Source organism: Mastacembelus armatus, chromosome 15 (genome assembly GCF_900324485.2).
Source record: "Mastacembelus armatus chromosome 15, fMasArm1.2, whole genome shotgun sequence".
In the NCBI taxonomy this organism is placed as follows: Eukaryota; Metazoa; Chordata; class Actinopteri; order Synbranchiformes; family Mastacembelidae; genus Mastacembelus; species Mastacembelus armatus.
The window spans coordinates 17,133,734-17,160,979 of record NC_046647.1 but is presented as its reverse complement, the minus strand read 5'-3'; the positions used below and the strand labels follow the sequence as shown (position 1 = coordinate 17,160,979).

Genomic DNA, 27,246 nt, shown 5'->3' with positions numbered 1-27,246 from the left:
GATCAGCAGCCCTAATGGGATTAGACCTGCCAGCACACACACCAAAGACCAATCTATGAGCTGCCAGAAAGGCTCAAACAACTTTAACTCATAGTCAAAATAATTATTATGAGAGGTGAAAACTAATGAATATTTAAAATGTAAATAGTCATAAAAATAGATGTTATTTATCACATCTCCTCAGTTGTTGAGTGGAGTTTTCAAATTGTCCTTTTTTCTTCCACCCCTAAGGGGCAGCAGAGGCCTGCATTAACCAGATGCAGCTCATCTTTGAGCAATGACTGTTAAGTGGGACCCTCTTGGCTTCCACAACCAAGAATACAGCAGGAGGAACAAAGAACTAAAGTTCAACACACAAACTAAAAATCACCAAACGTCTTTTTTTTTAAAATTTTTGTGGAGACGTTACTTAGACGCTGTTTTGGTTGATTTGCAAATTAGTTCTACAAAAAGAACAAAAATGGTACGTTTAAATGGAGAAGCAAATCTTTCTGTCATACACACCTACACATACACACACATACATCATTCGGTGAGCTCGTTTTCCTTCTTTCAACAAACAGGTTGATACGGTGAGACAGAGCTGCTGGGTGGGCTTCTCTAAAAGTGCGGGGCCTTCGGTTCAAGGCTATCAAGTGATGTGTTCTTTCATAAAAAAAAAAAAAAAAATGAAATGAGCCAAAAGTTTGGTGATAAGTGAAAAACGTAGCTGGGTCAGTTCTCTGGGTCGAGCTGTGGGATGCGACAAAGATTAATAAAGAGAGCAGCTCTGCGAAGGGAGAGGGTGATGGTGAGGTTAGCTGGAGGGCCAGACAGCGCTAGATGAAAGTGGGAACTCTCTCCCACAGCTGTCAGCAGTTTTTAATGTGAACTTTGCTATTGATTGGCAGAGCCGGCCAGGTTCTACCACCAAACTTTTCCAGTTTGGTGGCTATTAGTTTCTCGAGTGTTGGATGGAGTGTATGAGGAATCCAGTATCAGGTTTGTCATTTTGAGAATACTCTTACTCTGAAACTAAAGTTATATCTCAACTAATCAAAATGAATTGTTTCATCATAGTTTATTTTGCTGATTGATCCGTATGTTACATTTAAATGTGGGTGAAATAATTGTATGGTATTTTTAGAGCCATGAAATGGGAGTTTAATGTAATATCACATTTCTAGGCTCCAAACCTGAGACTATTTGGCTATAATATTCCAGCCCATTTAAAGTGTGTGAAATCAGTATCTATATTTATCCCAGATATGTAGGTGTAAGTGAGGTTCATGTAGACTACAGTAATCCTTAGCCTTTACACAGGACTGTAATTGAATCAAGCCATGATCTTTCATCCCTGTAGTTATTTTAAGACATGAATGACACAACAAAAATTGAAATGCACCCCTCCCCTTTCCCATTTCAACAAAAGGTCAGAAATTCAATCACCACTGCTGCTATTGCTATAATAATATATGTATGGGAAACAGCCACAGTTACTGACCGCCAAATTCTTTGGCTGCCTGTGGTCATTTTGTCTTGCCTAAGAACAGAGGCGTCTCTCACTGGAGTTATCCATTAATCCACACTGAGAGTACGAGCGCCAACAGATTCTTTGATTCTTGACTGTTTGAAATTGTGTTTAAATCCTTTTGTTAGCAGTGATTTGTAGTATACTGCAACATTATTCCTAGTCATTATTCCTATATATATTTGGACTTTGTTTAATTATTTTCTACATATTAAGCTAGAAATATGAGCTTTGAAAGATAAGTGTGAAGGGCATATATTGCTAAATTAAAAATACATGTTGTAGATATTTATTTGTTTATTCCCCTTTTGACCTAAGTAGGAATATGTTGTTACTGCACAGAATAGGTGGAAAAAAAAAGTCAAATCCTTGTGTTTCTCAGCACTGGCATAATTTTTCTTTTATCTTCTGGCTAAACATCATATTTTGATGTTGCTAAACATATTAGCAACACTGTTTCATGCTAAAGAATTTGGCATTAGTCAGAGCCAGTAAATGCAAAAATAATTCAGAGAAATTGAGATAAGAACCCAAAGGAGTGTGCATAATGTTCACAGCATGATACAGAGTACACAAGACTGGGAGAGGAAATGTGGATCGGGAGAACAAAGTGAGTGAGGTAAATGGAGGAAGTGGAGTTCAGTTGAAATAAGAAGGCTCATTAATGCACTGTCACAGCTTTCATTAGCCTCCAAGAACAAGCTGCATCCATAAAAATTACAAAAAAAAGAGATGTTAAAGAAATTACAGCAAACTAATTGCAAGAGAGTCAACTGATCAAAAAAACTGAAAGCTGAAATCCTGCTTTGCCCTCTGTGGGTGTGATTTTCCTGTACAATTGGGCTCTGTGAATGAATCTGTGGAGATAAGAGTGAAGCCCAACAAACTGAATAGTCTCTTCACCAATTCTCAGTATGCAGTACTCACAGGACACAATAATATGAACGAATACTTATCCATTCATACTTATAGGTTTTAAAGGTGCACATTTTTTTGCCTTATGAAAAGTGAATAATTATTTGGAAACTGTTACAAGACATTTAAAAGGCAAAAAGGGTTTTTTTTAAAAAAAAAAAGCAAAAACATCTTGAATGTTTATCTCTCTTAGAATTTCTTAAATTTTGTCCGTTTTTGTACCGAAACAGTTTTCCTGTTGGGAAGAAGAGACAAATGTTTCCTATTGTGGTATTTTTTTGCCAGTCTCCTTGCTGTTTCTTGCAGCAGGCATTTTTAAACCCTTGCATCTATTACCTTTCACCGGGTAAATACCTAATGCTGGAAACATTTGTCAATGTATGCAGTTGGCTGAACAGAATAGATTATTAGGAAGTGAGGGGAAAAACACACTGCTTCTCCAAACAGCACAAGGCTTGCTTTACAAAGTGTGTTTCTCCACCTCAGACAAGGCATTGCACAGCAGCACTGGCTACTTACAGACATAAATTGTAATTCATATTCAAGAACAAGAATATTAAGCATTTAATTATCTAAATAAATTTAGAGCTACACTGTATTAGTCAAGTTTAATTAATTATTTATAGGTTTTAAAAGACCATATAGAAAATACAAAGCAATTACAAGACAATAAACAAGAGAGAATAAACACATCTTGGATAATAGCTAATGGACTAGAGGTTGTGTTTGTGTGTTTTTGAGTGTACATGCATGTGTGTGTCTGTGTGCAAAGAGTGCAAAGTTGTTGTGTAAGGAATTTATGTGGTTAGTATTGTAGCGTTTACATCAAGCCTCATTAGAGATTTATAGCTGACGCACTGCAGCTCACTCACTCAGTAATGCTGGGGTCAACACAGTGGAAAAGCACAAGCGTGGAAACACTCATTGTAAATTATTGAATGAGAATACAAGAATACAAATTACTGAATTCCAAGTAGGCTCATAATCTGAAAAGGAAACTTTGTGGTACAACATACAATGGGCTACCTAGGAAAAATCTGTCTACATCTAAAAAAAAGAGTCAGCATTTTTAATGATTTTCTACAATGAGATTTTTAATAATCTGACAAAGAAGTTAAGTCAATGTTTCTGAAACTGTAGTACAAGAAGGTAACAGCTGGAGCAGCAGTAGCAGTTTGGCATAAATTCTGCCTAGATTCAGCGTAACTAAGAATTGAAGCTGTAAAACAAAACGAAAAAGCAGAAAAGGCCATGCAGACAACAGGCGCAACACATGAGGCACTGACATTTGTTGTTGGATTGAACATTTTAAAGCATCTACATTTTCTCAATAGCCTATGCTGCCACCGCCACTGGCAATAGTCCTCTATAGTAGGCTAGACACAGCTAAAATGAGCTTGGAAGTAGTAAAGAAAAACTAAAAACATCAATAGTATAGTGGCCTCCTGTTGGGTCCTGTGGCCAGTGTTGTGCAAGCAGCAGAAAGTTGCGGCGTGTGAAGGGTAATGGGACATCCAACGCCAGGGGACAGCAGGCAGCAGAGTCACACACCGCTGCCGAAAGAAAGATGAAGTAATCTCAGGAAACAAGTAGACACACTCCACTTCGAATTTCGCCCCAAACAAGATTAAAGTGACATTATTCTATGAGAGTGTGGCAAGAGTATTAATCTTACACATAGAGGCAGAGGCTAGACAAACACAAGCTGGCTGCAAGAGTATGGGAGCACATTCTTTATTTTGTCAGTATATGGTGGAGTTGGGAAGTGGCCGAGAGAGCACCATCATGTCATTTTGCAATGCACTGATAGGGCCATTAGCCCCCTGTTAACTATTTTGATAGCATCACTTGTGGGTAAATGTAGTGGCACAATTATATGCTTTGATGTGGATTTTTACTATTTTTACAAATTAAATTAAATGTATTACAGTTGACAGAGAAACATTTTTTGGTTTGTATATTGACCTGAAAAACACTCACCTGCTATTCCATTTATGTGAACTAAACATGGTTTATTATGCTGTTGATGCATATGCGTTTCTTTTATTTAAATGTAAAAATCAACGTTATAAAAAGAAGCAGTGCAACACATAGATGGAGGTTGTGGTTATGTGTTTAAATTCCAGTTAAAACAACTAAACAAATAAATATATCAAATGGACTCATCATAAATTCAATAAGAAAGTTTCGCTCAAAAACCAAACAGTCCCCACCCATGCCATTAAGGAATTCATCAGTTTCAAATCTACTAAATGAGCGTTACATTGAGGGTTTGTTTAAAACCTGTTGCATAAATAAGCTGGTCCCTAAAACCCCACTGAGAAAGACAGAGCTTTAATGAGTGGGGTTTAAGCCCTTTCACCCATCTATTCCTCCACCCTCAGCTTGGTCCCCTAATGAGCCATCATCATGCAAAACTGCCAGCTTGATACACATTAATTGGATTTTCACTTTTTCACCAATTAATTGACCAGCATTGTCATGTTGGCCAGCCTCCGAGGGCTTCTAAGAAAATGGGGAAGCTTCCCCTTTTTACTCTCACTGGCTCTAATAGCCACTGACTGGAGAAGGGAAGCATTTTTCTTTTCTTCTCTTCTTTACTACCGAGATCAGCTATCTCATTATAAGCTTATGACATTTGTTGGAGCCAATCCCTTTGTGGAGAGAAAACAGTTTGTGTGCTGCTCAGTTGAAGCCTTTACAGTTTGTTAACCTGCCTCTGCCAGTGCCAGGGCCCCCAGGGGGAAAGCCTCATGTGCAGTGAGTGACTCAGATTCCTTGCACCCTAGAGGACAGACCACAGGGTGAGGGAGAGCAATCCCACGCCGCCTTGTTCAACAAGCACCAAAACAAGGAATGAATGCAGCCATGGCATTTCACAATGGTTATTTGATATGTTGACACATCAGTGGTGTTTTGAATTCTGCCAGGGGGATTTTTGTTCACACGAATCCTTGCAGTTCAAATCCACTTGGGGAAGGTGCAGTAGAACTAATATTTTAGTTACCCGTTGGATTTAATCTTAAAAAAAAATAGCAAAGACAAACGTGACCTTTGGTTAATCATCTACCCAAAACTGATATTTGGAGGGCAGATTCTAGTTATGTTTTTGAGTTTATGCCATGACTTGTTTAAATATTAACAGCGTCTTAAGTCTGTTTACCATTGGGCCCCATGGTGATGACATGGATAGTGGAAAGGAAAAGTATCACACTGGCATTGTATGTTTATCTTAATAATAACCAGTATTTTACAAAGGAAAAACACTGTGTCTACGTACAAATGGGCATAAAAATAATAATTGTGCGTAGAATTTTAGTTTATCGTGCATAAGTATAATTTTTAATCTATCGTTGCTAGTTTTCCTTTTCTGTATTACATGTTGATACATTTCCTCTTAATACCCTTGCCTAACCAATCGAAATGGCAGATTTGTGAGCCAGCCCAGACCTGCTGTGACCCCGAGAGATTAAAGTCACTGAAATGAACAGTAAAGACCAGGACAGGGCTTGTTATTAATCCGATCAAAGTGTTGCAATGAAGAGGACATCCTGAGGCTGACCATAGTTTGACCATACCATAGTTCATTTCACCAGCATTGCTTTGCTCCACTGACTGGTATGCAGCTTCTGGTCAGGATGACATGAACCATTGATTGGTGCATTTTGTTGATGCATTGCTAATTTATATAAACATCAGTTATTCTGTAATTGCATTTGCAAACATTACATGCTTAATTTGTCACAAAAGGAGAGAGATCCTCCATCATAAGAAAGAAGTGAAATAAACACAATTCTGAAAGAGTGGTTTTGCCATAAAACAAAGCAACAAATATTTCTGTCAAATGAATCAAATCACATGCGCCCACGAAATAGTGGAAATAATTCATTTGTTATATTGAAAGTAATAAACAGGATATTATTGTGTCGGAAATACAGGATGGGAAACTTTTTGCATCATTGGCTTTCAAAGAACAGTGAGTGTTATTGATCCTGCACTTCATTTTGACAATTATTTAATGTAATAGTTGTCTAAATGGGTACAATTTGATGTTTGAGCCACTCATTCAACCTGAAGTGTACAAAAACAATAGCAACAACAGCTCTCTGGGGTCAATGAAAAGACACTTTGTCAGCTACTATTTTAAAGGTAATGTTGTTTCCAGTAGTGAAGAACCATTCCCTTTAGTCAATATCCTTCCAGTCAGAGAAGGTTGAAGGTTAGAGGTCAAATCTAGACGAATGCTGTGATTGGATAATTAAGGGCAATAGCCCAAATTAATCGACTGAGAGTTTGAGGGGAGGAGTGGTTTATAACATATAATATGTTGGTTTTTGTAACCATGAAGGATTTCATTATTTATGTAACAGTGTCCATTATGTCACATTGGGGAGAAAAAATAGGCGTTTTTAACGCCATCAACATTTAATCAAGCAGAACTTCATTAATCCACATAATTAATTGAGCAGGCTTTGCTATGTTCCTTTTGCTACCTTTACTTTCTGGTCGGACGGACATGTTTCACCATTATTGTTGTCCCATCCCTCCAAGGGTTGTGAGTTAATCTGCATGACCCAGCACCTGTCACATACTAATAAACACAGAACTAATTGACTTTGTTGCCCCACTTATCAGCTGCCTCACCAGTCAAAGCAACCTCAGAGAGGTTTGTTTGTTTACAGCAGGACTACCAGGTGTGTCCCATCAACCAAGAAAAAAATAGCTTATTATATTAGTGTTATGAGGTAATTTAGTGAAGAATAATATATCAGAAATTAACTCAAATAATACAAACCTTTTGCAAGGCAACAACAAGGAAGTAGCACACTGATTTAAAGAAAATGACAGGTATGAATGTTGAATCCTTCTTAGTTAATTACAGTATAATTTACTGTCACGGTCACACAAGTGCCCTCCTCAAATGCACATGCACATCAGAAATAATGTTGGTAAACAGTCATCAGACTTGAACATACCTTCGCACATACAGTATAACATTAGACTGCAAATGAAGAACTTTGTCCCAGGCTTAAAAAAATAGAATCTTTACTTTTCTAAAATACAACTTTTACAACTTTATAACAATACATCCAGAAGAACATGTTAGAAATGAACAACAGTGCAGTGGTTCCTCACCAAATATCTATCTACTAACTACTCTTTAAATGTGTAACCAAATATTAGAAATCAAATCTCACAATTTGCAGATTTACTTTATGGCACCTTAGGAGATCAGGGCCCATAGTTTGGGTACCACTGCTCTGTGGTTATTTCTTGTTCTATTATAATGACCGCTCTTTTATGAACTGATATTCAAATTCACACTTGAACTACTGCCATGACTGCGAAGTACAATGTTGTCAAGGCATATTGGCTTATAATTTTGGTTAAAGAATACAGAATGTAAGAAATTGGATTGTATGGTTGCAGATCAGGGGACTGAATATGCTGGAAACAAAGACAAGTGCTGACTGTGTAAAACTACGGTTGTATTGTCCTACTTACACAGTTATATACAGCATAACCAGTCGCCACTGTGTAGTTCTGTTATATACCCCTGTCTCTCTCTCTGTCTCTGTTGCTCTTATCTCTTCCCTTTACACACTTATGTACACACACTCACTCACCTATACATGTAATGGCTCTTCAAAGTTTTTCCAGGGTATTTCTCGGTTAATTAACAGATTAGTGGTGTTGGGCAGCTCTCAAGTTCAGAGGTCAAGACTAAACCCTCTAACTGGGAGGATAATCAGTGGCAGGTGGGTCCACACTTCTCCTGTTGCCCCTCACAAACCCCTCCCCTCCTGACTTGACTTGTGGCAAAATAAGCTCCCTCCCTTGTAAAAGCTACCAGTGTTCTTGACTTGAGTCACCGTTAATGCACCTGAAAGAGGGAGAGGTGGTGTGAGGGAGAGAGTAACAGGGGTGAGGAGGGGTGTGAACAGTGTTTGAAAGAGCAGGAGGATAAGTTCTGGAAATGTGCCATCCTTTTATATGCACTGCCAGGACACATATTTACAAAACTGACCAGTGGGATTCTCTGAACACAGTTTGACTGAATGGAACATGGACCACAGGACTATAGGTCTGTGGCTGCTGCTATAAAATAGAAATACAATAAGAGAGATGAGTGCAAAGAGAATGAGGGCTTGAGTCTGTACTTTTTTTTTTTTTTTACCCTGTCTCCATTCACTCCCCCCATATTCCATTCCAGGTTCTGCTTGGTGGAGAAGTCCATTGTGAGCTTGTGAATGGGAGACTTTGGGAGTGTCTCTCCTTCTATTAATTAGGACTGGCCAGCGTTTCCGCTCCCCTGTGAGCCCCTTCATTATTATTTCTTCACATTCTTTTGCAAAAGTTAACCCCTTTGCTTCATTCGCACTTCAAAGACTTCTGACAAAGATTTAGTCTAGGGGGGATAAAATGGCAAAAATTCTAATTTTAATTTCTGAGCATCCAAAAACCGTTTTCTTCCTTCTACTTTGATTTATTGAAATCTTGAATAATCCCTCTTTTCAGCATAATTGAACAAGGATAACACATTACTCATATGTTGTGTGAAATTAAATAAATTTATTGTCTGCACAGCGTTAACACAAAATGATGACCACAGTCTTCAGAGAACATATTAAGTGTATTATTGAGATTCACTGATTTATTGAGTATACACACACTTATTGAAATACCAACCTAAAATACACCTCCCCTGCTTCTGTGATGAACATCACTGAGAAAAGATGTCCTGGGGTGCATTCTACTGCTGCCCAGTGGGCATCCATTTGCTGGAAAAAAATCACTTTGCCTCATTAGCTACACACACTCTTAGTTTGTCACAATGCCTTTACTTAAGTCCTGCTAACAGAGCCCCCCACCCTCTCCTTCTCTTTCTCTAGGTGGAGACTTCAGGGGCCGGGGGCACAGTTTGGGTGAGTGAGGCCTTTTCTTTCTACCCCTCTCCTAGCTGGTTTAAGGGTTGTAATTATCTTTTGCTGGGGGAGGCTGTAAATTGGATTAAAGTGGAGGGTCTCGGCTGAGTGGATCACCCCTCCACCCACCCACTAACCCCCAGCCCTCCACTTCCCCCACCATCTCACCACTTGGTGGGCCACACGCTGATAAAGTGCGGAAAACCGGATTTGGATTCAGCCTCAGCATTCATGGCTTCCTGCCGGAAAAAATGAAATTTTCCAACAGAAGGGGCGAGTATGCCTGTGGTATCTGTCTGTGTGGTGTGTTTCATCTGGCCTCACTCTTCCAGAAACACCATTACCTACGTTATCAGTGCGAACCGACTCAGCTTGACTGGACTTGGAAGCCTGGCCAACTACTATCCATATAGTCTCTGACCATCTCTATGTTGTTGCTCTCTTCAGTGCTGGTGGGCACCTGAATTATAGTTTATTTAATTTAATTGACTGTGATTTATTCTAAGGTTTGCTCTAGGATATACAGTATGTTTACTGGCAAAACTGCTCATATCACTAAAGACACTGTCAAAAATAACAGTGGTCCCAATGTGCCCAATCCTATGCTGTTGGATACTGTGAATATACATGGAGTTAACATCAAAATTTTGGGAACAAAATAAAAAAGGCAGATAAGGTAAGGATGACTTTTTGGCTCTGAAGTCATTTTCCTGGTGATTGTAAAATTCTAATCCTGTCGAGGAATGTCTCCAGGTCTTTACGGATTGCTGGGATACTGGTGCGTGAAATGGCAAGTCTACCTTTCCAAATGATGTGAACCCTGTTTTCACGGAAATCACAAATGCTTTTACAACTCATGGCAGGTGCAGCATTTGCATTGAATTGACTTGTCTACGGAGATTGGTGCCCATGACTATATCTGAACCCTGCTTGATTAGAGAAACTTTCTTAGCTAAATTCACGTTCAGTACAAGGGGTGGACACAACAGTACCTCTAAAATATAGTAGCAGTAAAAATATGCTTGTAGAGCTGAAAATGTCAGTAAAGTAAAGCAACCCTACACAACAATAAGGCAGTTTATATTTATATTGTGACAACAGTTTGGAATGCCTTTTATTTGTCTGGAAAAAGTGGCAAAGTACTTAGACATAACTTTGAGTTACTTTACTTCCAGTATTTCCAGTTTATATTACATTTAAACAGAAATATTGGTTGTTGTTTCTCCACTACATTTGTCTGATGTCTTGAGTTCCTTTTATGTTAAGACAAAATACATGATGCACTTATAAAAAATTATGATACATTGTTACAGATAAAAACTCCTCAGCATTTTTATGATTATGAGCTCCACCTCATCAGATAATTTATGCTCTACACTATGAATGTTTAACACATCTATTAGCAAATTTTCCAGTGATGAAAATGCTGCAAAATGTAATGTAACAACATATCTTATAAGGTGAACTAATAAAAAATAATCAGAGATGCTCATATGATACACCCTGCATGTTCAAAATCTCTCTTCAGGTCACAGGTTTATATCTCCCACTTCCAAACCAAATTTGTGAATGGAGTAAGTCAAGTAGCATAAGGGTTTTCTGAGAGGTAATACCAAACTAGGTTGAGTGGTCCCCTATTGCGGGTATAATGACCTGAAACCTGAAGAGCAATGAAAGAGAGTCTATTGAGGAGGGTTTTTCCATTCACGTAAAATGTCAATGCATTTTCCAACAGACACTTACAAGGGATCAGTGGACCCTCAAGTGTTCATGAAGAAAATAACCTTTCAGTACTACACAGGGATGCTACTCGACTGAGCCATTGTACGACCATAACACCGCTAATGATTTAACCAAATAGCTTTGGCATTTTAGGAAGAAAAAAAAAATGAAGAGCAGTAACAGTGGTTCTGAAAAAATAAAAACACAAGAAAACATCAGTGATCGGTCTGGGTTTACTTATGCCTTCGAGCAATCTACATGAAATGATCGAGCGAAAGGCCACACAGAGTGCAGTCGAGTAAACTATCTTGCTTCTTGGGTTTTAGTTACCACCGTGGAGGTGTTTTTCATAAGGCACTAGAAAAGCAGAGCTGCAGTTATCTGCGATGCACTTCTTTTGATGTTTCCTCAGTCTCCCAGCCTGAGCTTCTTTTGCTGCTGTGAGCCACTGAGATAAATGGGAGGGAGTGCTGTTGGTAGGAGATTCCTCAGCACTGTGGGAGCTCAGGGCCGTCACTATGAGTGTTTTTCTAAGATATGGACTGTTTGTAGTACTCCCCACTACTAATTCATTTATTATTGCACACAAGAAATATGGACGGGAAAAAAATGTGTTATTGTTGTTGTCATTATACATCGGGACACCCCATCCCTTTTGTTTAAAGTACTGGAATTAGTAAGCTAAATTAGAATCATTTCGTCTCTTAAGTATGCTCATAAAATATATTCAGTCGTGATTTAAACACAGCCACTGTATCTAATGACTGAAAAAGACAGTTCACAGTTATTATTATCAAAAGACATTGGCAATGAATTAAAAAAAAAAAACAATGACAATCACAAAGGCAACATTTAATTTTTTTTAACTTTTTAATGGCTTCAAAAACAAATAAAGTTATATTGACAAGAACACATTCTTAAAGTTGACACTGTGTGATGAGCCGGCTGATCCAGGTCAGTGTGTAGAACACCCACAGACCCTGCACCTTTAAAGCGGATATGTTCCTGAAATGAGGCCATTCTGTCTCTGTGTTTATTAGATAGTAGTCAGAATCTCCTTTCATCTTTAATTTCCTGCTGTGTCATCTGAACACAAAGATCAAACAAGGGACAAAGTGACCCTCCACGCTCCAGACTCCTCTGAGGAGAGTGAAGAACCCCCACTGTTCACTCGCCCTGACCCTATCTCTCTTCACTTCCTCTTCACATAACCCTCCTCCACAGCCTAGACCTTAAAAGGTAAAACTTATCAGACCTATTTGTCTACGATGAGCCTGCTCATCCTGCGTTACTGATTAGTGATTGACTCTAGAACCGTTTGTATACCATTTGTAAACTTGATGCTGTCATTGACGGATACCATGTCACTTCTCGAGATTTAATGTTCCGTACAAGCAACCGTGAATCTGTCACGTTGACTTAATCTGCTTTTAATTTGTATTTTGACTTCTTCTGTATCTCCTTGGTGTTCACCCTTCAAAATGGCCATTCGGTGAGCCTCTCCTTTCTCATCAGAAAACTTTGATTGCCAATCTGTGTGATCCATGTCAATCAAACATCTGTTCAGTGTTTTGTCCACTGCTGCACCTGCTGACCTCCAAGTGACCTGCAAAATAAGCAGTGAGGCGGGAAACTACAGGAAGCAATTTACTCTCCCAAAGCTACCTTGGAAAGCGAGAGCCAATCAGGGCTCTGCATAGAGTGTCCATTTTTGATTAAATGTACTCTAGGCCTGGCTTCTTATGTTTGATTTTCTTTCTTTTTAACTGCACCCACAGTGTTACATAGGCAAAGGGGAGGTGAAATTTCTCCCTTCCAAATGGATTGCAATTTCCCCCCATTTAGCACCTGAAGGTAATTAGCTTGAAGAGATTGCAGAGTGAGAAACACGTTCATGGAACATTAACTCTCGCACATTCTCCAGTTGCAGGGAATTAATAGGAAAGATTAAAGTTTAAAGAGAGCAAATGCCATTAGCTCACAAACCCTTTCTCATGAGCTGCAACCAAACCATGCTAAACCAATGCTGCTTTTAAAATGGCTTTTTTTTTTTCATGATAGTTTTCATCATTTTACATGCAAAGTTTCATAGGTGTATTAGTGTTTACACTATGATGCATGTTTATGGACTGCATGTTGCAGAGGCACAGTCGCCTGCAGCTTTATATTGTCCTCTTTAATGAGTTTTTGTGTGTCCTCTCAGCTGCCCCTGCATTATGCTAATGACCAGTTTGGCATGTACTAAATTTAGCGGCAAGCTAGAGAAAATGTAAACACATAAAATAATCAGCGCCAGTGCAGGTTTTGATACACTTTGTGAGGGCACTTTTTTTTTTTTTTTTTTTTTTTTACTTATCACATCTTCCTTGCTATGCCTACTGGGATTTTTTAAAGTATCTATATGTGTATCTAATCATTTATTTCCATCATACATTGAGTTTTCGTTCGGTTATACTTTTCTCCACTTATTTGCCCATTTAGCCATTCATCCATCAATCTATCTACCTTAAGGGGATAGAGGAGGAGACGGCAATTGGCAATGAATTTTTAGAGGCCATCCCACTCACAGATTCCATCATAGCCTGAAAAATTCTGTGAGGTAAAAAAAAATGAAATTGAGACATGGTAGAATTTATTGCCCAGAAAATTCCATTCTACTATCTGATTCAAAAAGTCCAGTCCTCCTAGCTTCAGAAAATCTATTTCCCCACATTTTAATACCCCCGCGTAGCAGTCCTCATAATTCATTCGAGTGTGTTAAGCTCAGTTTTATTAGATCTGAAACAAATTTTGGTGGGGATCCTATAGGTCATTAACCATGGAGTAATTTTATCCTTGTTTCCCTAATGATGCCATAATGGTGAGTGAATTTCTTAACTAAAGACCAAAGAACATTGTGAAGGTCAGCTTCATCTGCAGGCTCCTTCAAGCGCTTCTCAGAGAGATTGGAAAAGTCGCACATTTTTGAGGAGTCATTAATAACCTTAAAGCTGAGAGCCTATTTGCGTTTTCGCTCTCTACCTTTTAATTTCCCTGCTTTTTCACTCTCTCTCCTGCTATCTTTTTCTGTTCTTTGATTGCCCTCATGCAGAAAGAAAGGGATGTTGTGTATGTGTACGTGTGTGTGTGTGTGTGTGTGTGTGTGTGTGTATACGTGTGTGTGTGTGTGTGTGTGTATGAACGGGTTAGAGGGAGCCAGAGAAAAAGAGGGAGAGGGCAAAAATGGTAGTGCAGTGACATACAGATCCCAGATGTGATGCTGCTATAATTTGAATTTTATGCCTTTGTTATCGCTTTAATCATTTTCTTTATTCGTTTTGTTTCAGTGGTCTGGGAGAGACACCTGATAGGGTAAACCACCTAGGGACCCATTTTTATTTGGAATGTGGTGCAAGGTCTAATTAGAATTTGAATTTTGCTGAGCCTTGAAATGGCTGGTACTTTATCCTGATCGCCTTAGATATTGTTCCAAGTCAATCATTTGTCATTGCAAAGCATGCCGGGAAGGTTCTGCTAATGAAGCCCTGGGTTTGTTCGCCATTTTTTTGCTGTTCTGGCATTTTTGTCCATTTAGGCAGTCTGATGTAAGGACGACTTTGGTTGTACATCCATGTTACAACCAGCACACACTAGTTGTACTGGTGGTATCACAGCCATCTGAGGTCTGTCACCAACAGCGACACACTGGAGGGTGTAAAGGATTTCAGACTTTCTGTGATAGTGTGCATTCCCATCAGAGTTACCTCTTTATTTATATTCAGCATTTTAGTGGCAGAATGTAGTTTGTTACATTTACTAAATTATTGTACTAAAATTCAGTTTGAAGTCCTTGTGCAGTGCTTATGTATGTGCATGTGTTCCATGTCATCTACCATACACAAGGAAATATTGCACCTTTTACATTTATGTTACAACTTTGCAAATGTCACCACATATACTGAATTTCTGTACTTAAGAACAGTTTTGAAATGCTTTTCATTTGAGTATTTTTTTATTTGCTACTTCATATTTCAAAGCTACTACAATTCAAAGTTTATAATACTTTTTATTACACTATATATTTTACCATTATGTTTCATTTGATTTTTACATGAACAACATATAATTTATAAAATGTGATTAATTTTTGAGTAAACTGCCTAGACGTGTATGAAGCAGCCTAAGTTCATCTCAGCAATAATGAAGCAATGACAGGAGCCATTCTGCAAAGAGTACAGTCAGTTCTTATACTTTAAATACATTTTGTTGCTAGTAAATATGTACTTTCACTTAAGTCTAAGTTTAAATGCTTTTAAACTTTTAAAGTATAGTGTATTTACTTGGGTAAACGATCTAAAATGCCACTTATGCAACTACCTAAACTCTCCAATGATATAAAAGTATTATTAATAGACCCACCTAACCCAGTGACGCCTAAAAATGCTGGTTATATATAAATGCTCTACTGTTTATGATCCAATAATATAAGACACATAAAAATATAATGCTCACAGGGGTCACAGGTAATATTAATTATGTGGTGATGCTTATGTTCTTTTACTTGGTTACAAGCTTAAATTGACAAATTCGACATACCAGTAATAAAAATAAGAATTCGTAATCACAGCCATTTCTGACACTGGTATTTTTACTTGATCTGAGTACTGAGGAAGATGCATAATAGAAAGAGTTTCAAATACAAATGAAAAACTCACTAGCTCAAATTGAGACAATATACAGGTATATATGCCAATGGGTGTTCAGACATAGAGTCACATCGGTTTGTTATAGAAACAGAAACTCTAAAGTTTAAGGTACCTGGTCAAAGAATGTTCTCCCACAGTGTAAAAATGCATGTGTGTGTCTCATTTAGATGGATTCCTCCCAGGGACAGGGGACTAGTAGCTGTCCTGTATGTCACAGTGTGAACAGGAGAAGGTAATGGTGTTTTGTCACAGCCTATCTGGGTTAACGTGTGTCCTCCTCTCAGGTCCCCTCTGGTGCATTTTATTTCCCGAGCGCCTCCTTTGGAGAGATTGGAGTTGACAGGCGTTAACATTTAGAAATGTACCAATAAATGGCATTCATGGGTGCTGATATGCAGTTTGCTGGTGGTATATGAGGAATAGCGCAGCAACTATGTGTGCACTGGAATATTAACCTGAAGGCAGTAATAATCTATTAATTATGATGTAGTTATGTGACTAACACACAGAAGGAGTTTTGTTTCTTTCTCATTTATGCAGAATGTTTGGTATTCAGTTACATTATAAATTGTTTTCCCTCAGATCTGCATGAGCGAGCAGGTATCTCTCGACTATACACGTGGGACTAGACTTTTCTGTTAATTGTGTTTAAATCTAATTGGAACTGAAGTAAAAAGTCTGGAAAACCTGTGTTGAACTCCTTTGGAAATAAAATAAAATTCTTCTGACAAGATGATGGATCACCTGTAAGTCTACCTGACACTGAAATTAGGGTTTTTAATGACATGCTGCCTCCTCCTAGATGTGAAATTCAAATTCCCTCCCTGGTCTCCCTCCTTGTCGTCACCTGTCCCTTTGACTCGTGTACGCCAAACACAGGCACTTTGTCTTTGTCACTAGGAGCAGGACAATGTTTTTCACCAGCAAGCTTTTGTATTAACCAATCTCATATGGAACTGAGGACATAGCTCATTGAGCACCGTGTTGTTGTTACGTGAGCGTATTTTTCCTTTCATAGGGAGCAGGCACAGATTTCTTGTACCACTCATTTTATCCTCACTGTAAAGGCATCCTTATTGTTCCATTCATCATTAGAACTAAATTCAAAATAAAAAAACAAAATCAAATAAATTAGATAGATAGACTGATCAGATGCACATAAATATGTATTACATAAAAGAAACATGAAGGAATGCTGCAAAATTGCTTTAATTTCTCAGTGATTAGCATAGTCAGACACAAGGTAAATTAAAAACTGCACTAAAGGATTTGAACTTGATTTTTGAGTTATCCTTGCACTGCAGATGACGGTGGTGTGGTGTCACCTGTAATCAGGTGTGGCACCTCTCATGAACCTCCACATTGGTTCCCTTGTCACCTCACGATGCTCTGTTCCAACAGGGGCCACAGTAATCCATCCTGAAGCATGAAGGAAAGGCCCAGTCTGGCTCTGGGACTGGGGGCAGCGAGAAGCAAATGAAAAATCAATGCTACTGTGACATATTAACTTATCCCCCAATTTCATAACTGGCATTAGGTGTCAGGAGAAATCTGTAGTGTGTAGGTGGCTGGTTGGGCCTTATTGGCTTTCATGGCCAGTGTGTGCTCTCAGCTGGTGGAGGAAGTGGGCGAAAGTGGTGAGTTACAGAAAAATGATAGAAGACAATGAAAACTCAAGGACTTCATCAATTGTTCCTGCTGGACTCATAGTGAGCAACATGCAGTGCAGACTATCCTATGTGCTTTGCTCTAATAATTAAACTATGTATTAGTTTACTTTTCTATTAATTTACAAAACTGATTTATCACAGATGTATGGCTTTTGTGACTGATGTCTTATTGGCCACTTAATAAAATCACACAAAAGATAAACGTACAAGTAATCCAAACATTATATCTGCACCTATACCTATATATGTTTTCAGGGAAGCACAATTGCATTCTGTTTTATGTCTGTAGCAGCACTTTTTCCAGTGTTAATCATGCTTTAGATATGACCGGATATTGTACATTGTCAGTGAAGGAACTCAGGAAATATTCTGCATGAACATTTTGCCTGATGGCAGGAAAGCTCAATAAAACCACTTCTTCATTAAAAAAGTAATTCAAGATGGCATTAAAAAACGCATTTGCCATTGCAAGTTGGTAGCTAAACTTAAAATGTTAACTTTTGTATGAATCCTTTTATTTGTCACAGTAATAAATGAATATGGAAATTTAGGGAGAAAGGAGAAATAAAGGACAAACTATTTAAGAAAATGACACATTTTATTGCTCTCTTTGCCTTTGAAGTTCCTCCTAATTCAAAATAAGCTCGGCATTCATCTGTCACATCATAACAATAATAATCTACAGCGAGTCAGTGGAAATGGTGGAGAGAAAAATAGCCTTCACTTGGAGAGCCGGCCTAATCAGTACTCTCTCTCAACTGTTAAATGTATTTAAACACTAAATTAACAACCCATAAAGGGCCTCTGGTACACTACATTCAAATTAGAGCCAGTTCTTATTTACTGCCACAGAACTGCAAAAGTGACACTTTCCCTGATCACATTAAGAAAAGCAACGGAGTGACCTTGGCATAATGGAGGTGGATGAGATACGAGCACCACCACCCTCATCCTCAAAAACACACAGATTCTCTGTATCCTCAGCCAGCAGGCAGAGATGAAAAAAGAGAGAGTGATAGAAAGAGGATGACTGTCCTCATCTACAGTGTCATTAAATCATCAGCTAATGGTGTTAGCATCAGTTCAGCTACTAATACTGAGGCGAACCAGTGAGATTTATGGGAATGACATCCGAGAGTTGGAAAACAGAAGAAAAAGTGAAACACTCTAAGAGCCAGGGTTTTATTAAAAAAAAAAAAAAAAAAAAAAGCCCAGCCAGCCTGCAGTTCACCTCTAAGTTCTGTGCTGGGGGTGTTGGTGTCATCTTGTTTAGTGGGAGTTCATCGTTCACATATTTAATGCTTTAATTACACCTCAACAGCTGTGCATAGTGATTTAAGTTTATGGATGTGAAAGCTCTTAATTATGAAGCAAAATGCATAAAGTCATTTCTGATGGTGGATGCAGACAATTAAATTTATTTAAGATTTTCTGCAGAGGCAGAGAAAACGGCTTTTTGAAAATGACCCTTACTGAAATGCACAATATGTTGTAATGTGTTCTATAATGCATTATCAATGCAAACAGGAGGCATTAATCAAGAGGTGTCATGGGAAAGCAGAGTAGAAATTCGGGTTTTTAACACTTAAGGCATGCAAAAAAACATGTATGACGAGAGAGGAACAGAAACAGAAGAGATGTGACTCGATACACAGATCCACATAAGGATTTGAGGAACCCGAATATGAATTTACAATAGAAATACAGCTCTTAGTGTACAGTTTTACATAGACCAGAATGGGTAACACCTGTTTTCTGGGTGTGGTGGCAGCATCTATCACAAAAACAATCAAAATAGTTATCTAAGCACATGCTCATTTTATTTTTTAATAGCCTGTTGTATTTGTGCTTCATATATTAAAAAATATCAATTTGGTGTTTAATAAATTCTGCTAAACTGATTAAGTTCCAAGAAAACTGACCAAAATCTATCCACTGATAAGGATTGTAAATTGTTAAGTTTAAAAAAATCTTGTAAATTTGCCATAAATTAAGATTTTTTTCTTTTGGTCAAGCATCAGATGACTAATTTAAGGTGGACGTGGTGCTATGGACCCTTTGAGAAGTGTCCACAAACTGCATACATGCGCGCTGTAAATAATACAAGTTTACAAGGTAAATGGTCATTAGACATATGGTAGTCTGGCTAAAACCTACGCATTGATGCAGACAATAACACAAAAGAATGCAAAGATACAGTATAAGGCAGGTTCAAACATTCAGGCCACACATATGTCCACACATGCTAAGCACATATAAAAAGCATTTCTGATGCACATAGTTTTGTCAAATTTGTTTGTGCATGTGCGGTACTGTAAGTGTAATAGAGTGCTGAAGTTAAGTCTATTGAGCTTTGTGGTCTTTGTGCACAAAGAGATGAACAGCAATGCATTAAAACATAATGTGTATGTACACATTTACAGGGTTAATGTCCTGGCTTCAAACAAGATGACTTTTACTTGCAGGGAGCACAATAGCCAAACTGCAAATTAAAGCCCAGCACTGGCTGTAATCCCCTTCACGGTATGTCTGTTATTTGTCAGATGAGCTGTATTTGTCGTCTGTTGATCACTGACAACCTTACATGTTCACAGTGTTGATGTGCCTCCTTGGTCAAGTTCTGCTCGCATTATTTGGCAAATTGACTCACGAGTGCCGTTTTGTAACAGAAATGTAATGTGGCACATTTTTCTTTCTTCTTCTCTCAGTGCCCTTTATTCTCTGTTTTTCTCTTGCTGTTTCCCTTACAACCTTCGTAGCACCTTATCCTTTTTTCTCCAGTCGAATGGTTTAAGCCTAGACTTGATCTGATGATTTAAAATAAAGTAATTCCCTTAGATGTTTTTTTAAAAGCTGCAGGAGCCATGATATCATGGGCAGCATTGATGACATCATCATTATGTATAGGATCTCTCAGAGAATAATAACCCGTGATTTGTCATTTTTCCTGTTATTGGCACAGCAAGTTGTAAAGGTTAGGTAATTTATTTTAATGTTTAATGTGTCAGCTGGTATTGCCATGCACTACTGTTCCAATAAATTCCACACTTAAAGGCATTATTGTTCCATTTTACTCCAGCTCACAATCCTGGAAAAGTACTTGTCATGAATAATCCACAAAGTCTTATTTAATTGTCTTTAGGCCTTTCTGTGGTTGATACTCTTTTCTGTAGGTCATAGTGAAAAATGAAAGTAATAGATTATAGCAATATAATATATTTTTTTTTCTGGAAGACCAAATCAGAAATACCACACATAACCTCTATATAATATTCTTTTTACCAGAAACTGATTTTTAGATAATCATTTATACATAGCTTTCTGAAATCACCTTACAAATGTGTTTTACAGTGAAATAAATATGCAATCTTGTTGGATATATTTCTTTTCATTTAAAGTTTTTTTTTCTTTTTTTCTTTTATTAAACCATGAAAAATTGGTGGACAGATTCTGCCATATGAAACATGGAATGGGAACAACAGAAAAAGGCCCCACATACAAAGACATTTCTGTACAGCATATTCCCCAAAGATGAATAGCTGTTTGGTGGTATGGTCGTGCAGAACAATGAGAAGGATTTCAGGAAAATGGGCTTTGGTGTGGCATTGTACGCATACATTGTGGAGGGGGGGAATCAGCACGCTTGAGCGCATTTAAATTTACACAAACTCTCTAGGAATGACAGTGATAAATGTTACACTCTATTCTACAATATGTTTAATGCATAGGTCTGAGGAGTTAAGTTTTCCCCTCTGGTACGAGGCTGCTGTTGTAGTTACCACTATATGTTACATCAGATTCCCTTCCATTAAAATGCCAAGTGGCACAGTGAAGACAGCAGGAGAATATGACACTGAATTTGTTTACCTGTCACCTCCATCCTTCATTTTTTTTCCTCCTTTTGTGTGCACATGTGTGACTGTGGGAGTGCATGTGTAAGAGGTCAGGCTTGACACATGTTCTCTTTTAAATCAGGCTAGAACAAAAAAGAATTATAAAGTGTACAGAAAAAAATGTCTTGTCATAATTAGTAATTCATACATACATATATAGAGATATTTACTGTTGTTGATCAAGCCTCCTCAAATGCATTTAGGTACTATAAATATTGTGAGGTCTCAGAAAAAAAAAAATCTATCCTTATCAGAGAAGAAATTCAACTGTGACTGGCCACATCATGGTGCGTTTCCTGTGCTCTGACTGTCACAAAACAACCAAACCACTGCTGTCGTACATACAGGAAAAAAAATGCTTGAGCTCTCTCCTTCACTTTCCCCTTTTCGCTCTCTTCCTCACTGTCGCACACGCGTTAATACACATACGTACTGGGAGGCACTTGTGTGGATTATAAGCAAGTGTACGTTGGAGTCTCTGACCTGCGTTTGATCTCCTGTAAGCAGGGTCTGCATGAGCAGCTGAGTGTACTTCTACTGTACGTGTACCACTGTAAGAACTGATAAGATAGCGTGCAAGCTTGATCTCTCTTAAGGATAAATGTTTTGGCTCAGAGTGCACTTGGAAAGACACGGTAACACCTGAGTGAATGTTTTTAAAATGTACTGTATACCCTGTAGCCACAGTATGTATCAGTGAACCAACTTGGGATTATACACACACACACACACACTCTCACACAAACTTTTATATTTGCTCTCCCCCTGTAGATTTTAGAGAGGGTTCTGACTCACAAAAATAATTTTTTTTAACACAATAAACAAGTTTGATTAATTTTGCATTCATCATGCATTCATGATCATCAACCTTTTTTATGTAGCCAAAAAAAATTTTAAAATAATTGTTTAGTGTCCTGCCTCCAAAAACCTGATACTTTTATCAGCAAAATGACTTTGTTTACCCAGCGCTATTTATCTTTTTCTGCTTTAGTAACACATTGTCCTGGAGATAAATGTCTTATTGTCACATTTTGGGAGTGTGGTCAGTGATTGTGGGTTTTGAGACAAATGGTTTGTAAGACAACTAACTCAATGCATCCTCGTGATTTTATGAACAAAACATCGTGAAATATATTCTTCTCACTGAACAATATGCTGCCAGAAGACACCATTGTTCTTGTAATACAGGTTTTTTCTCATATGAACAAAACAGTATTACTTGTGAACAAGTGCAGGAGTGGGTGGTTCAAGCAGCACACAGCCATTATATTCTTTAGTTTTATGACCCATACAACAGCCTGGGCCAAGCACAGCTCCTTGTGTACTGTAGTAGGCCCACTGTAAAGCCTGTAATATGTAAACAAACAAGCCCAAACTTTCTCTGATTTACAACATTAGCGGGTCTTGGCCGGGGATCCTTCACCACCTCCAACAGGCCTGAGCCAGCCAGCAATTCCAGTCGCAGACAGCTTGAGCACTTTCGATTTTATACCTCAGCAATTTTTATAGCGTCTTTAGCTCTGCACGCACAGTCTTCACTATATCCTCTGGAAAGAGAGAGCCTGTGAGAGGCAGGGAGGAAGAAGCAAATAACAATATTGCATGCAACAAAAAAAAAAAAAAAAAAAAAAAAACAGAAAACAGGTGTTGATGAAGGATGCTAAATAGCTAGGTCATGTGACCTGAACTGTTTTGTGCTCTGATTGGGCCCTGATGCAGGATGTGCTGCCGTCCTGGCTTGTGATTGAATTGGCTGATGCTACAGCACTGTCTCAGTGCCTCCCGCTCAGATTAAGTAAGGTAGAGTAGCCAAGCCTCAGAGGGTTTTAACATCTGTGCAAGGTTGCTGTAACTGATACTGTGAAGTTATAATTAAAGGTTCCAAATGAAAGCACCTCACTCGATGCAGTTTACACCTTTCCTCTCTCCTGTAGGATAACTACAAGGAGTAATGTGGGAGGCAGGATAACAGCCGAAAACTGTATTTTAACTACTGTCTAAGAACTTGTTGTTCCCATGCAAATATAAAGTGCAGAAGTGCAGCACTGGGAGGAAAACAAAGCTACTTTGAGGTTAATATCTAATGTCATCTTTATTCCAGTGCCAAATGTTATTCTAAGTGGTCCAGTTATTATTGAGTAGCTATCTTTGTAAGATATTTCCCTGTTACTCCTGCAAACAAAAGCTATGACTGTAAAAAAAAAAAAAAAAAAAAAAAAATCTCTAAAATCATACAATGGATAAGTGCCACTTAGTCGCTATAACTGCTTCTCAAAACATTATTTTATTGTTTTCTTCTTTCACACTCAAATGCAACTCTGAGTCCATATTTTTCACCTTGTGAACAAGGTTAGCGCTTTTGATTGCCACACACTGTCTCCCATTTTTCATTTACCTGGCAGAAAATCAGATGCGACAGTTAAATTCTGACAGTAGAGAAAATCTACTCTTTGCCATTAGAGCTAATGTCATGTTTCTCTGCTAATCCCTCATCATTTTTGGGCCTCATTGCCTATTTTTCTCTATGATATTAAGTATTCAAAGCTCATTTACATTCTTATTTTTCAATTTGCTGCTGCAGTAGTTTAATTTATTCCATATAATTTCTTTTTCTGAGAGGGACATTAATCATTGACTGTACGTTTTAGTGCCTCTGGGACTTTTTTAATCAATAAAATAAAGGGATAAAAGCCTCAGCACTGAACTAGGTTACAAAGGATGTATGGAGGATTTGTTTTCGTCAGTCTTGTCTGTTTTACCGGATCTTTATGTTTGTTCAAATACAGTTATCAGTTTTAATTTCCCTAATTATTCTGTCTTGTTGATGAATGTGTGCATACTCATTATCTTTTTTTCTTTTTCAATATTTATATATTTCTAGATGTTGTGGTCCCTGAAGAACTTTTCAAAAAAGTTATTTTTATTACTCTTTCTCGGTTTTATTTGTAAAGCAGGGACAAAAGCATGTCTCAGAAATAACACTCATATCAATAAGGGTCTCCCTGTAATGCTTCTGGTAGTGCTCTATTTCTGGTCTGTTAAGCTGGAGGCCTAACCACTTTCATCCTCTTTCTTCCTCCCCTTTCTTGTTGTTTCTTCATCCTTTCACATTCATTTTATGCTTGGCTATTCCGTAGGCTATCAGTGTATTAATGCCATGGCTTAAGCCAAACAGCCTCCGTGAGATAAGCCTCAGGCCGTCATGTGGCTGTTCACAGTTCATACTCTGCTTTCCCCCTTAGTTGGAAACCCCAAATCATTTAATAATATTAATCTGTTTGTGTGTGTGTGTGTGTGTGTGTGTCCCATTTTTAATGCTACAAAATTTCCTCTTAAATTTTCATTCGCTTTTTTAATTTACTTGTGTCTAATAGAGACGGTGCACATCTTCATTAGTTATTGACTTGTTTGAGAGGCTTGACCTTCCATAGGTGTGAGTTAAGGTGGGGGCTTCATCGTTGTTTGATGACGGGGTCTGCAGAGATGGACGGGGGGGGGGTCTGTAAACTCTGATACATAATGCTGTGGGCTATAATACTTTGTGCATGGCTGGTCACAGGCCTGCTAATCACAAGGAAAAGACCCCACTGTCTCACTCCATAAACCTGGCCCAGTAAGAAGACAGTCATGGGGGCACAATGTCACTTGTAAATTCCAAATTAAACTCAACTGCCCAAAGCTCCCCAGCGTAAAAACACCCTCACCTCAGTCCCGCCTCCCCATGTCTTCCTCTTAGCTGCACATGGTGTAAAAAATGGACAGAGCACTGATAGGTGTGCAGGTCTCAACAGTGTCAAGGTTGTGGAGTGGTCAATTTGTCTGCTTGTTGGCCACGTTTGGCATGGTATGCATGTATTTCATGCTTCCACTGCAACTGGGCCTGCACCTAATCCTTGCGTCGACCCCCCTGAACTCTTCATCCCTGTCCTGTGACAGTACTTTGTGGAAGTTTATGTTTGCAAAAACAAATGATGCTATAGAAAAAGTGTATATTTCATTCCAAACCCCCCTCTTCATTTTTTCATTGCAAAAGAATTTTTTACATGCACAGTGGCTACTTTGAGCTTGCTATAGGGGAGGGGAAATAGTCTCCTTGAAGGCAATCTGTTCATTAAGATAATGTGTTAGTTCCAATTAAACTAACATTAAAACGGTCCCCATAAAAAGTTGGAGTCAGCGTTTTTGCTAACTTGCTCTTTTAATTACATCGTTCCTCTCCTGTCATTAAGGATATTAAAAATTCATTAACAAGAATAGTACTGTGTCACAGCAACAAATCAGAGAGACTTTCATCTCATGTTGTCAAAAGATTATTGCCATTAGTGATTTTATCTGAAAGGCATTAAGCTCTCCTTAGTTGATGTTTCCTGACCTGAGTGTCAACAGGTTACTGCAGTGGTGAACTATCAAGATGTGAAAGCCTCGCATTTATTTGCAAGGTGTTTTAATTTGGGATTTAATGGAAAAAGAGGGAGACATTTAAGTGATGAATGAGCTTTGGCAAAATAGGGCTTTATGTGTTGTATTTATCCATTTATTAAATGCACATTTATTTGCAGTGGCATTCAGCGTCCCCTCTAATGTGATTCCATTGCCGGCTGTTATGTTTTCCGTCAGTTATATTTCTCGCTCCTAATTTGTTTTCATCAAATGTGTTTATGGCTAGCTGAAACTGTTTTACAGCTTCACTTATTGAACCGTGTGGCTGCTGCTGCAGGAAATGAGTCTGTGCATGAATAACATCAGCGCTGCTAGTGTGATCATGCCAGAGAGAAGAAAGGAAGGAAACTAAATCTGCATCTCTTTCTTATCATAACTGCAGGTTCATCTTTATGCTGCTGCACAGTTTTCAACAGATAGTATATGAAACTGACTTTCCACCTTAATAAACATCAGCATGTAGCCCAGGTTAACCCACCTAATGATGAAGATTAAAGAAATAGAACAAACGTACACACATGGGAAATGCAGCAGGTGTTAATGTGAAAATAATTATGGCTTTGGCATGGAAAGTGAGGAATAATTAAATGAATAAATGTAAAACAACAGCTTTGAAATGTTTTGTTGGCACAGAAATGCTTTTTGTGTCCCAAATATTTCCCTTGTGGTATCTGTGAACACCTTTCATGCAAATCTTAGTCAGTATTAAGAAAATGAAGCAGAACTACATGATGAAATAATTGGCAGAAGGTTGTAAGACTAATCTCAATATTGTACATTTTTGATATGCATGTGAAACATGGATTTTTAATGGCTGGAAATGCAGAGTCTCACTTTTATTATAACATGGTGAGGACTACATTTCTCTTGTTTCTTTTATGTGATGGTACATGGCCACGATGAATATATTTCATAGTATATAGTCATTCACTCATGAGGCTGTTCAGCTTTAGAAATGGGAGACAGTTTTTTTTTTTTTTCTAAAAAGTGGGTAGTGTGAATTTTTTGAGAAAGCAGTAAATAAATTAATAGTGTGAGAGCATTTAATAATGGGATTTGGAGCATCATGTGAAGTCAGTTCTAGTTAAATTAATAAATAAATTAGTGGAGGGGTCCATAGACCATTGAGAGTCAAAAGAAAATATTCATAAAGATAGGGAGGGCCTTGCTTTTTATTCACCCCCCTCACAACCTTAGTCATTTTCATACAGTCCCTTATTGTAGGTGTTCAGAAACAGGCTAGTGTTGCACCAACCAGCACTTAGTGTCTTCAGCACTTATGTTGCTGAGTGTTTCACTGATGGCAGTATTTGTGTAGGTTAAAATGATCCCTGTGCTAACAATTTAAAATCTTTCCAGTTCATCGGGTGTCAGGTTTGATGTGTCAACTATATCCTATTGTCTTGATTACTCATGATCTATTCATTAAAGGGTCAAATATTAGCAAGCTAATGTTAGTTTCATCAAATGTTTAGGTAGCTGGGT

The 27,246-nt window shown here is 38.1% G+C and overlaps 1 long non-coding RNA gene across 2 annotated transcripts in view; it reads left to right on the top strand.

Annotated features, from left to right (window-relative positions):
- Window positions 1–896: 896 nt before the first annotated feature.
- The window catches only part of LOC113131936 (uncharacterized), a 79,968-nt gene continuing 53,618 nt past the window's right edge, over window positions 897–27,246 (top strand). Inside the window, exons 1-2 of one of the 2 annotated variants that reach the window (XR_003295853.1) lie at window positions 897–981; window positions 9,319–9,351. This is a non-coding gene — a long non-coding RNA (uncharacterized LOC113131936). The remainder of the gene's footprint in view (window positions 982–9,318; window positions 9,352–27,246) is intronic. The other variant, XR_003295852.1, reaches the window with a different exon arrangement.